Source organism: Oncorhynchus mykiss, chromosome 21, assembly GCF_057628025.1.
Source record: "Oncorhynchus mykiss isolate SJ-2025 chromosome 21, ASM5762802v1, whole genome shotgun sequence".
Lineage (NCBI taxonomy): Eukaryota > Metazoa > Chordata > Actinopteri > Salmoniformes > Salmonidae > Oncorhynchus > Oncorhynchus mykiss.
The window spans coordinates 1,147,501-1,161,066 of record NC_143042.1 but is presented as its reverse complement, the minus strand read 5'-3'; the positions used below and the strand labels follow the sequence as shown (position 1 = coordinate 1,161,066).

General features: G+C 47.5%; 1 protein-coding gene across 6 annotated transcripts in view; it reads left to right on the top strand.

Annotated features, from left to right (window-relative positions):
* LOC110513868 (ELKS/Rab6-interacting/CAST family member 1) overlaps nt 1–13,566 on the top strand; it is a 541,524-nt gene that overhangs the window by 281,047 nt on the left and 246,911 nt on the right. The gene's annotated exons all lie outside the window — the stretch shown is intronic.

Here is a 13,566-nt window from a genome sequence, read left to right as displayed (position 1 = left end):
GGGGATGTGTGTGTGTGTAGGGGGATGTGTGTGTGTGTGTGTGTGTTTGTGTGCTACTACATTGAGTCTCCCTATCATATGTATCTCCCACCCTGGTCAAGGTTAGACAAAGACAGTGCATGATATATACAGGTTTAAAGCTCTGGGTTTAAAGCTCTGGGCATCGTGGACATAAACCATCTATAGCTGATTCATATCTCCAGCTTATTTAGCTGTGTCTTGTCCACATAATGTTATGGGAGCCATTTTTCATCTTGTGCTAAGCTCAGCTTGGGTTGACTGGTTCAAATCCAGAGGTATTGTGGGTGCCTTAAGGCCATTTACAGGAGGAGGGTTTTAGCTCTGGGATCAGGTCTTAGGAAATAGGGTTGTCTGTGGTAATGCTATCTGACCTCCTGGCAGTGAGGGACACACGCTCTCCCTCCCTCTCCTCTCCTCTCCTCTCCTCTCCTCTCCTCTCCTCTCCTCTCCTCTCCTCTCCTCTCCTCATCCCTCTCTACTCTCCTCTCCTCATCGCTCTCTCCTCACCTCTATCCCTCTCTCCTCTCCTTTATCCCTCCCCTTCTCTCCTCTCCTCATCCCTCGCTCCTCTCCTCTATCCATCCTCTCCTCTATCCCTCTCTCCTCTCCTCTATCCCTCTCTCCTCTCCTTTATCCCTCCCCTTCTCTCCTCTCTCCTCTCTTCTCCACTCTTTTCCTCACTTTATTTCTCCACACATTGGAGTGATTAGCATCCTGCTGCCTTCTAGGCTTTTAATCTTTCTCTCAGTTACTCCATCTCTGTCAGTCTCTCTCTCTCTCTCTCTTTACTAGTGATTTCTCTCTCTCTCTCTCTCTCTCTCTCTCTCTCTCTCTCTCTCTCTCTCTCTCTCTCTCTCTCTCTCTCTCTCTCTCTCTCTCTACTCATGATTTCTCTCTCTTTCTTTCTCTCTCTCTCTCTCTCTCTCTCTCTCTCTTTACTCATGATTTCTCTCTCTTTCTCTCTCTCTCTCTCAGTGAGGTACAGTACAGTAAGGTACAGGACAGAACAGTAAGGTACAGGACAGAACAGTAAGGTACAGGACAGAACAGTAAGGTACAGTACAGGACAGTAAGGTACAGGACAGGACAGTAAGGTACAGGACAGGACAGTAAGGTACAGGACAGGACAGTAAGGTACAGGACAGTACAGTAAGGTACAGGACAGTAAGGTACAGGACAGGACAGTAAGGTACAGGACAGAACAGTAAGGTACAGGACTATAAGGTACAGGACAGTGAGGTACAGGACAGTAAGGTACAGGACTATAAGGTACAGGACAGTGAGGTACAGTACAGTAAGGTACAGGACAGTAAGGTACAGGACAGTAAGGTACAGGACAGTGAGGTACAGGACAGTGAGGTACAGGACAGTGAGGTACAGGACAGTAAGGTACAGGACAGTAAGGTACAGGACAGTAAGGTACAGGACTATAAGGTACAGGACAGGACAGTGAGGTACAGGACAGTAAGGTACAGGACAGTAAGGTACAGGACAGTAAGGTACAGGACAGGACAGTAAGGTACAGGACAGTAAGGTACAGGACAGTAAGGTACAGGACAGTAAGGTACAGGACAGTGAGGTACAGGACAGTAAGGTACAGGACAGTAAGGTACAGGACAGTAAGGTACAGGACAGTGAGGTACAGGACAGTAAGGTACAGGACTATAAGGTACAGGACAGTGAGGTACAGTACAGTAAGGTACAGGACAGTGAGGTACAGGACAGTAAGGTACAGTTCAGTAAGGTACAGGACAGTGAGGTACAGTACAGTAAGGTACAGTTCAGTAAGGTACAGGACAGTGAGGTACAGGACAGTAAGGTACAGGACAGTGAGGTACAGGACAGTGAGGTACAGGACAGTAAGGTACAGGACAGTAAGGTACAGGACAGTAAGGTACAGGACAGGACAGTAAGGTACAGGACAGTGAGGTACAGGACAGGACAGTAAGGTACAGGACAGTAAGGGACAGGACAGTAAGGTACAGGACAGTAAGGTACAGGACTATAAGGTACAGGGCAGTAAGGTACAGGACAGGACAGTAAGGTACAGGACAGGACAGTGAGGTACAGTACAGTGAGGTACAGGACAGTGAGGTACAGGACAGTGAGGTACAGGACAGTAAGGTACATAGATGGTGGGGTACAGTGGGAGGTGTATGTGAGGGCGGTGAGTCATTTTGTAAGTGTTCCCACTGAGAGATGAGAGCATCAGAATCCCCACCGCTTTAGTGAGAAGGCTTAGCCTTAGGGGGCCTCAGTGTGTGTGTGTGTGTGTGTGTGTGTGTGTGTGTGTGTGTGTGTCAAATGAACACCTTCCCACCTCCTCCTTTCTCTTCAAAAACCTGTGAATAAAATGAATACAAATGAATTATTATAAAACCATCATTATAAAACCAAATGAACTATCCTGAGAATGCCCACAGTGGTGCAGCTAAGGATACCTAGTGTGTCTCATTATGGCACAGATGTTACCACTACTCTGTCTCTCCTCCTCTCTCTCCTCCTCTCTCCTCCCCTCCCCTCCTTTCGCCTCCTCTCCCCTCCCCTCACATCCTCTCTCCTCCGCTTCCCTCCTCTCTCCTCCTCTCCCCTCCCCTCACATCCTCTCTCCTCTGCTTCCCTCCGCTTCCCTCCTCTCTCCTCCCCTCACAACCTCTCTCCTCCCCTCCCCTCCTCTCTACTCCTCTCTCCTCCCCTCACATCCTCTCGCCTCCCCTCCCCTCCTCTCTCCTCCTCTCCCTCCCCTCACATCCTCTCTCCTCCTTTCTCCTCCGCTTCCCTCCTCTCTCCTCCCTTCACATCCTCTCTCCTCCCCTCCCCTCCTCTTGCCTCCTCTCCCCTCCCCTCCCCTCCCCTCCTGTCTCCTCCTCACCCCTCCCCTCACATCCTCTCTCCTCTGCTTCCCTCCTCTCTCCTCCCCTCACATCCTCTCTCCTCTGCTTCCCTCCTCTCTCCTCCTCTCACATCCTCTCTCCTCCTCTCTCCTCCCCTCACATCCTCTCTCCTCCCCTCACATCCTCTCTCCTCCGCTTCCCTCCTCTCTCCTCCCCTCACAACCTCTCTCCTCCCCTCCCCTCCTCTCTACTCCTCTCTCCTCCCCTCACATCCTCTCGCCTCCCCTCCCCTCCTCTCTCCTCCTCTCCCCTCCCCTCACATCCTCTCTCCTCCTTTCTCCTCCGCTTCCCTCCTCTCTCCTCCCTTCACATCCTCTCTCCTCCCCTCCCCTCCTCTTGCCTCCTCTCCCCTCCCCTCCCCTCCCCTCCTGTCTCCTCCTCACCCCTCCCCTCACATCCTCTCTCCTCTGCTTCCCTCCTCTCTCCTCCCCTCACATCCTCTCTCCTCTGCTTCCCTCCTCTCTCCTCCTCTCACATCCTCTCTCCTCCTCTCTCCTCCCCTCACATCCTCTCTCCTCCCCTCACATCCTCTCTCCTCCGCTTCCCTCCTCTCTCCTCCCCTCCCCTCCTCTCTCCTCCTCTCCCCTCCCCTCACATCCTCTCTCCTCCCCTCACATCCTCTCTCCTCCGCTTCCCTCCTCTCTCCTCCCCTCACATCCTCTCTCCTCCGCTTCCCTCCTCTCTCTTCCCCTCCCCTCCTCTCTCCTCCTCTCCCATCCTCTCCCCTCCCCTCACATCCTCTCTCCTCCTCCTCTCTCCTCCCCTCACATCCTCTCTCCTCCTCTCTCCTCCACTTCCCTCCTCTCTCCTCCCCTCACATCCTCTCTCCTCCTCCTCTCTCCTCCCCTCACATCCTCTCTCCTCCTCTCTCCTCCACTTCCCTCCTCTCTCCTCCCCTCACATCCTCTCTCCTCCCCTCTTGTTTCCACTCCTCAACTTCTGTATGTCTATCAGAGAAACAGAGTAGGGGTCAGGAATTACAACCAGCCAATAGCTTAGCTCAGCCCAGTGTACACTAGCACAGTGAGGGGAGAGAGATAGTGATAGCACAGTGAGGGGAGAGAGATAAGGATAGCACAGCGAGGGGAGAGAGATAGTGATAGCACAGTGAGGGGAGAGAGATAGTGATAGCACAGTGAGGGCAGATAGATGGTGATAGCACAGTGAGGGCAGAGAGATGGTGATAGCACAGTGAGGGGAGAGAGATGGTGATAGCACAGTGAGGGCAGAGAGATAGTGATAGCACAGTGAGGGCAGAGAGATAGTGATAGCACAGTGAGGGCAGAGAGATAGTGTTGGCAGGTTACTGACTGGTTATAACTACTGTACTTCTCCCTCTATCTACCTGCTCTCTCCGGTGAGTTACACTGACTCCTCTCAGCGGTGTGTGTGTGTGTGTGTGTGTGTGTGTGTGTGTGTGTGTGTGTGTGTGTGTGTGTGTGTGTGTGTGTGTGTGTTTGTTTGTGTGTGTGTGTGTCAGCATAATCCCTTTAGTTAGGCATAGTGGAAGTTATCTCCAAACCACTCTGTTCTCTGACTATAGTCCTGTTATCTCCACACCACTCTGGTCTCTCTGACTACAGTCCTGTTATCTCCACACCACTCTGTTCTCTCTGACTACAGTCCTGTTATCTCCACACCACTCTGTTCTCTCTGACTACAGTCCTGTTATCTCCACACCACTCTGTTCTCTCTGACTATAGTCCTGTTATCTCCACACCACTCTGGTCTCTGACTACAGTCCTGTTATCTCCACACCACTCTGTTCTCTCTGACTATAGTCCTGTTATCTCCACACCACTCTGGTCTCTGACTACAGTCATGTTATCTCCACACCACTCTGTTCTCTCTGACTATAGTCCTGTTATCTCCACACCACTCTGTTCTCTCTGACTACAGTCCTGTTATCTCCACACCACTCTGTTCTCTCTGACTACAGTCCTGTTATCTCCACACCACTCTGGTCTCTGACTACAGTCCTGTTATCTCCACACCACTCTGGTCTCTGACTACAGTCATGTTATCTCCACACCACTCTGTTCTCTCTGACTACAGTCCTGTTATCTCCACACCACTCTGGTCTCTCTGACTACAGTCCTGTTATCTCCACACCACTCTGGTCTCTGACTACAGTCATGTTATCTCCACAACACTCTGGTCTCTGACTACAGTCATGTTATCTCCACAACACTCTGGTCTCTGACTACAGTCATGTTATCTCCACACCACTCTGGTCTCTGACTACAGTCCTGTTATCTCCACACCACTCTGGTCTCTCTGACTACAGTCCTGTAATCTACACACCACTCTGTTCTCTCTGACTACAGTCCTGTTATCTCCACACCACTCGGTTCTCTCTGACTACAGTCCTGTTATCTCCAGACCACTCTGTTCTCTGACTACAGTCCTGTTATCTCCACACCACTCTGTTCTCTGACTACAGTCCTGTTATCTCCAGACCACTCTGTTCTCTGACTACAGTCCTGTTATCTCCAGACCACTCTGTTCTCTCTGACTACAGTCCTGTTATCTCCACACCACTCTGTTCTCTCTGACTACAGTCCTGTTATCTCCAGACCACTCTGTTCTCTCTGACTACAGTCCTGTTATCTCCACACCACTCTGTTCTCTCTGACTATAGTCCTGTTATCTCCACACCACTCGGTTCTCTCTGACTACAGTCCTGTTATCTCCAGACCACTCTGTTCTCTCTGACTACAGTCCTGTTATCTCCAGACCACTCTGTTCTCTCTGACTACAGTCCTGTTATCTCCACACCACTCTGTTCTCTCTGACTACAGTCCTGTTATCTCCAGACCACTCTGTTCTCTCTGACTACAGTCCTGTTATCTCCACACCACTCTGTTCTCTCTGACTACAGTCCTGTTATCTCCAGACCACTCTGTTCTCTCTGACTACAGTCCTGTTATCTCCAGACCACTCTGTTCTCTCTGACTATAGTCCTGTTATCTCCAGACCACTCTGTGCACTATATAGGGAATAGGGCTCTGGTCTAAAGTAGTGTACTATATAGAGAATAGGGCTCTGGTCTAAAGTAGTGCACCATATAGGGAATAGGGCTCTGGTCTATAGTAGTGCACTATATAGGGAACAGGGCTCTGGTCTAAAGTAGTGCACTATATAGGGAACAGGGCTCTGGTCTAAAGTAGTGCACTATATAGGGAATAGGGCTCTGTTCTAAAGTAGTGTACTATATAGGGAATATGACTCTGGTCTAAAGTAGTGCACTATATAGGGAACAGGGCTCTGGTCTAAAGTAGTGCACTATATAGGGAATAGGGCTCTGGTCTAAAGTAGTGTACTATATAGGGAATATGACTCTGGTCTAAAGTAGTGCACTATATAGGGAACAGGGCTCTGGTCTAAAGTAGTGCACTATATAGGGAATAGGGCTCTGGTCTAAAGTAGTGTACTATATAGGGAATATTACTCTGGTCTAAAGTAGTGCACTATATAGGGAATAGTCTACCATTTGGAGCGCAGCCACAGTCTATCAGGTTCCTAGAAACTCCCAGAGATTTATTTGTTGAAGATGTGACCTCTTCACCTCAAACCAGATTCAATTCTGACAGAATCTGTTTTAGCTGAAAATGGAGACGAAGAAAGAGGAATCCAGCCGTAGCGTGTGTGTGTGTGTGCGTGTCAAATCAACCCTGTGTTTTGGGCGTCCATGAGAATATTGAAAAGCATAAATCGGCACAGGAACAGTCTTCTCACTGACCCATTTCAGGGTTCTGGTTTCACCACAGATACTTAGTAACGACAGAGTAGTAGAGGAAAGAGAAGAGGGAGAGAGAGATTATGAGGAAGGAGGCCAGAGAAAGAGGTGAAAGGAGAGAGAGAGATACAAGACAGAAAGAGAAATAAATAACAAAGGAAGGAAGGGGGGGAGAGAGAGAGATGAAGCAGAAAGAGAGACACAAAACAGAAAGAGAGACACGAAGCAGAAAGAGAGACACAAAAGAGAGAGAGAGACATGAAGCAGAAAGAGAGACAAGAAGCAGAAAGAGAGAGAGAGACGAAGCAGAAAGAGAGACACGAAAGAGAGAGAGAGACACGAAGCAGAAAGAGAGAGAGAGACACGAAGCAGAAAGAGAGACACGAAGCAGAAAGAGAGACACGAAGCAGAAAGAGAGAGAGAGACGAAGCAGAAAGAGAGAGAGAGACGAAGCAGAAAGAGAGACACGAAAGAGAGAGAGAGACACGAAGCAGAAAGAGAGAGAGAGACACGAAGCAGAAAGAGAGACACGAAGCAGAAAGAGAGACATGAAGCAGAAAGGGAGACGAAGCAGAAAGAGAGACACGAAGCAGAAAGAGAGACATTAAGCAGAAAGAGAGACACGAAGCAGAAAGAGAGACGAAGCAGAAAGAGAGACATGAAGCAGAAAGAAAGACGAAGCAGAAAGAGAGACACGAAGCAGAAAGAGAGACATGAAGCAGAAAGAGAGACACGAAGCAGAAAGAGAGACGAAGCAGAAAGAGAGACACGAAGCAGAAAGAGAGACACGAAGCAGAAAGAGAGACACGAAGCAGAAAGAGAGACACGAAGCAGAAAGAGAGACGAAGCAGAAAGAGAGACACGAAGCAGAAAGAGAGACATGAAGCAGAAAGAGAGACACAAAGCAGAAAGAGAGACACGAAGCAGAAAGAGAGACACGAAACAGAAAGAGAGAGAGAGAGAGATACAAGACAGAAAGAGTGAGAGACATACGAGACAGAAAGAGAGAGAGAAACGAGACAGAAAGAGAGAGAGAGATACGAGACAGAAAGAGAGAGAGAGATACGAGACAGAAAGAGAGAGAGAGATACGAGACAGAAAGAGAGAGAGAGATACGAGACAGAAAGAGAGAGAGAGATACGAGACAGAAAGGGAGGGAAGTAACAAAGGAAGGAAGAAGGAGGCCAGAAGGAAGAGGTGAAGAGAGAGAAACAGGAAAACAGAGGGACATAAATCTGTGTGTGTAGCGTTTCATAACGCAGGGCCTCTCTGAGCTCAGTATAGAGGCTGGTTGGGGCTCAGAGCAGTACATTAACACAGTGAGTTATGAGGGCGGCCTGATGCTGAACGCTTTCCCAGGCTGAACGCCACACTCTGACCAGCCAGCAGAGGGAAGCACCACTGATGAGAGCCTTGATGCACCAAGTTGGTTTTCACCTCTGGTTTCACAGCAACTCCATCTCTATGGTTACTGTTGCTCTTCCTCCCTGAGGGGTTTGGGGAGTGTAAGCGGATCCTAGAGCTGTACCTAACGGTACCAACTTCTACCTGGATGAGGGGTTTGGGGAGTGTAAGCTGATCCTAGAGCTGTACCTAACGGTACCAACTTCTACCTGGATGAGGGGTTTGGGGAGTGTAAGCTGATCCTAGAGCTGTACCTAACGGTACCAACTTCTACCTGGATGAGGGGTTTGGGGAGTGTAAGCTGTGTAAGCTGTAAGCTGTGTAAGCTGTAAGTGTAAGCTGATCCTAGAGCTGTAGCTAACGGTACCAACTTGATACTTACATTAAAGTTAAGTTGCCTGTATATCAGCCTCAATATGAGTCTATGTACAGTGCAGTTGGCTGTATATCAGCCTCAATATGAGCCTATGTACAGTACAGTTGGCTGTAGTTGGCTGTATATCAGCCTCAATATGAGTCTATGTACGGTGCAGTGGGCTGTATATCAGCCTCAATATGAGTCTATGTACGGTACAGTTGCCTGTATATCAGCCTCAATATGAGTCTATGTACGGTACAGTTGGCTGTATATCAGCCTCAATATGAGTCTATGTACGGTACAGTTGCCTGTATATCAGCCTCAATATGAGTTTATGTACGGTACAGTTGGCTGTATATCAGCCTCAATATGAGTCTATGTACGGTACAGTTGGCTGTATATCAGCCTCAATATGAGTCTATGTACAGTACAGTGGGCTGTATATCAGCCTCAATATGAGTCTATGTACAGTACAGTTGGCTGTATATCAGCCTCAATATGAGTCTATGTACGGTACAGTTGGCTGTATATCAGCCTCAATATGAGTCTATGTACGGTACAGTGGGCTGTATATCAGCCTCAATATGAGTCTATGTACAGTACAGTTGGCTGTATATCAGCCTCAATATGAGCCTATGTACAGTACAGTTGGCTGTAGTTGGCTGTATATCAGCCTCAATATGAGTCTATGAACGGTACAGTTGGCTGTATATCAGCCTCAATATGAGTCTATGTACGGTACAGTTGGCTGTATATCAGCCTCAATATGAGTCTATGTACGGTACAGTTGGCTGTATATCAGCCTCAATATGAGCCTATGTACGGTACAGTTGGCTGTATATCAGCCTCAATATGAGTCTATGTACAGTACAGTTGCCTGTATATCAGCCTCAATATGAGTTTATGTACAGTACAGTTGGCTGTATATCAGCCTCAATATGAGTCTATGTACGGTGCAGTTGCCTGTATATCAGCCTCAATATGAGTCTATGTACGGTGCATTCAGAAAGTATTCAGACCCCTTCACATTTTCCAAATTTTGTTACGTTACAGCCTTATTCTAAAATGGATTTAAATAAAAAAAATGTTCCTCATCAATCTACACACATTACCCCATAACGACATCACAATACCCCATAACGACATCACAATACCCCATAACGACATCACAATACCCCATAACGACATCACAATACCCCATAACGACATCACAATACCCCATAACGACATCACAATACCCCATAACGACATCACAATACCCCATAATGACATCACAATACCCCATAACGACATCACATTACCCCATAACGACATCACAATACCCCATAACGACATCACAATACCCCATAACGACATCACAATACCCCATAACGACATCACAATACCCAATAACGACATCACAATACCCAATGACGACATCACAATACCCCATAACGACATCACAATACCCCATAACAACATCACGATACCCCATAACGACATCCCGATACCCCATAACGACATCACAATACCCCATAACGACATCACAATACCCCATAACGACATCACAATACCCCATAACGACATCACAATACCCCATAACGACATCACGATACCCCATAACGATATCACGATACCCCATAACGACATCACAATACCCCATAACGACATCACAATACCCCATGACGACATCACAATACCCCATAACGATATCACGATACCCCATAACGACATCACAATACCCCATAACGACATCACAATACCCCATAACGACATCACAATACCCCATAATGACATCACAATACCCCATAACAACATCACAATACCCCATAACGACAGCACAATACCCCATAACGACATCACAATACCCCATAACGACATCACAATACCCCATAATGACAACACAATACCCCATATCACAATACCCCATAATGACATCACAATACCCCATAACGACATCACAATACCCCATAACGACATCACAATACCCCATAACGACATCACGATACCCCATAACGACATCACGATACCCCATAACGATATCACGATACCCCATAACGACATCACAATACCCCATAACGACATCACAATACCCCATAACGACATCACAATACCCCATAACGACATCACGATACCCCATAACGACATCACGATACCCCATAACGATATCACGATACCCCATAACGACATCACAATACCCCATAACGACATCACAATACCCCATGACGACATCACAATACCCCATAACGATATCACGATACCCCATAACGACATCACAATACCCCATGACGACATCACAATACCCCATAACGATATCACGATACCCCATAACGACATCACAATACCCCATAACGACATCACAATACCCCATAACGACATCACAATACCCCATAATGACATCACAATACCCCATAACAACATCACAATACCCCATAACGACAGCACAATACCCCATAACGACATCACAATACCCCATAACGACATCACAATACCCCATAATGACAACACAATACCCCATATCACAATACCCCATAATGACATCACAATACCCCATAACGACATCACAATACCCCATAACGACATCACAATACCCCATAACGACATCACGATACCCCATAACGACATCACGATACCCCATAACGATATCACGATACCCCATAACGACATCACAATACCCCATAACGACATCACAATACCCCATAACGATATCACGATACCCCATAACGACATCACAATACCCCATAACGACATCACAATACCCCATGACGACATCACAATACCCCATAACGATATCACGATACCCCATAACGACATCACAATACCCCATAACGACATCACAATACCCCATAACGACATCACAATACCCCATAATGACATCACAATACCCCATAACGACATCACAATACCCCATAATGACAACACAATACCCCATATCACAATACCCCATAATGACATCACAATACCCCATAACGACATCACAATACCCCATAACGACAGCACAATACCCCATAACGACATCACAATACCCCATAACGACATCACAATACCCCATAATGACAACACAATACCCCATATCACAATACCCCGTAATGACATCACAATACCCCATAACGACATCACAATACCCCATAACGACATCACAATACCCCATAATGACATCACAATACCCCATAACGACATCACAATACCCCATAACGACATCACAATACCCCATAATGACATCACAATACCCCATAACGACATCACAATACCCCATAATGACATCACAATACCCCATAATGACATCACAATACCCCATAACGACATCACAATACCCCATAACGACAAAGCAACAACTGTTGTCTTTTTTTATTATGTCATCATGGGGTATTGTGATGTCATTATGGGGTATTGTGATGTCATCATGGGGTATTGTGATGTCATCATGGTGTATTGTGATGTCATTATGGGGTATGGTGAAATCATAATGGGGTACTGTGTGTAGATTGATGAGGAAAAAATAAACAATGTAATTCATTTTAGAATAAGGCTGTAATGTAACAAAATGTGGAAAAAGTCTGACTACTTTCTGAATGCATCGTTTGTCCATGTATTCAGCCTGAGAGGATGTCTGATCTAGAGGGCTGATACGACTACACCATGACCACAGTCAGAGGGAGCAGCAGGGTTTCCAGTGTTACTGTTGTACATACAGACTGTAAAGTGATCCAGTCCCCAGAGCGGAGCTAGGTGTTGAGGCTGAAAGGACCTCTTAGGACTGGCTTTATGGGAAAATATACGAGCCACTGGAGATCAGAGAGGTAGGGGGGAGAGAGAGAGGGATGGGGAGAGAGAGGGATGGGGAGAGGGATAGGGGGATGGGGAGAGACATGGATGGGGAGAGAGGAGAGAGAGAGGGATGGGGAGAGAGAGGGATAGGGAGAGGGGGATGGGGAGAGAGGAGAGAGAGAGGGATGGAGAGAGAGGAGAGAGAGAGGGATGGAGAGAGTGAGAGAGAAAGAGGAGAGAGGGGTAGGGGTAGTGGGGTATAGGATAGCCTGACCACTCCGGGGCGTTGAAGCCACTAGCCACAGGTCTCTCTCTCCCTCTCTCTTCCCTCTCCAGGCCGGTCTCGGGGTAAACCGCAGCATTCTCCAGCCCGTGAGAAACACCCAGAACCAAGCTCCTCCATCCTCCTCCAACCGTCCTCCTCTGTCCAATACATAAACCTGCCATAGCACAGTGATTTACTCCCTGTATACAACTCTCCTACGCTCCTCTGGTTACTAACAATGTGACATGATGGAATGAGAGGGAGGATGGAAACAGAGGGAGGGAGGGAGGGAGGGAGGGAGGGAGGGAGGGAGGGAGGGAGGGAGAGCACTATAAGGAGAACATAGGACTTTATTTTTCATCCTTAAAGTAGCTTTCATTGTTACAGTATGTTATATACTTTTAAACACACACACACACACTAACGTTTACACACACACTAACGTTTACACACACACTAACGTTTACACACACACAGAGTGGGACACTGTAGGTCAATATCTGTTAATACTGAGACTACTATCAGTGGTCTCCTCTGATTCCTGGTTTCTCTCTCTCCCTGTCTGTCTTCAACTCTCCCCTACACAACCTCATTATCTACATTCACTGTCCTGTCTCCTTCCCTCCTCTCCCCCTCCTTTCTCCATCTCTCTCTCTCTCTCTCTCCCCCTCTCTCTCTCTCTCTCTTCCTCACTCTCACCTTCTTTGTCTCCTCTCACCACTTCACTCCTTCTCTCTCTCCGTGTTGCCGTGGGATACTGTCCTCTCTCTGCCTGTCATCTCTCACCTCTCGCTCTCCATCCATCTTGTCCACTGTCCATCTGTCTGTCTGCATCACTTCCTCCTGTTGTCCTCTTTCCTTATTTTACATATGTTTGTGTTTCTTCCTCTGTTTTCTTCCTCGTATCGGTGTTTTCTCTTCACACTCATCCTTCTCTCTGTCCCTCTTTGTCCCCCTATTTATCCCCCTCTCTGTCTCCCTATCTATCCCCCTCTCTGTCCCTCTCTCTCTTCCTCTCTGTCCCCTCTCTGTCCCCCTTTTTGGCCCTCTCTGTCCCCCTCTCTGTCCCTCTCTCTGTCCCTCTCTCTGTCCCTCTCTCTGTCCCTCTGTCTCTCTCTGTTCCTCTCTGTCCCCCTCT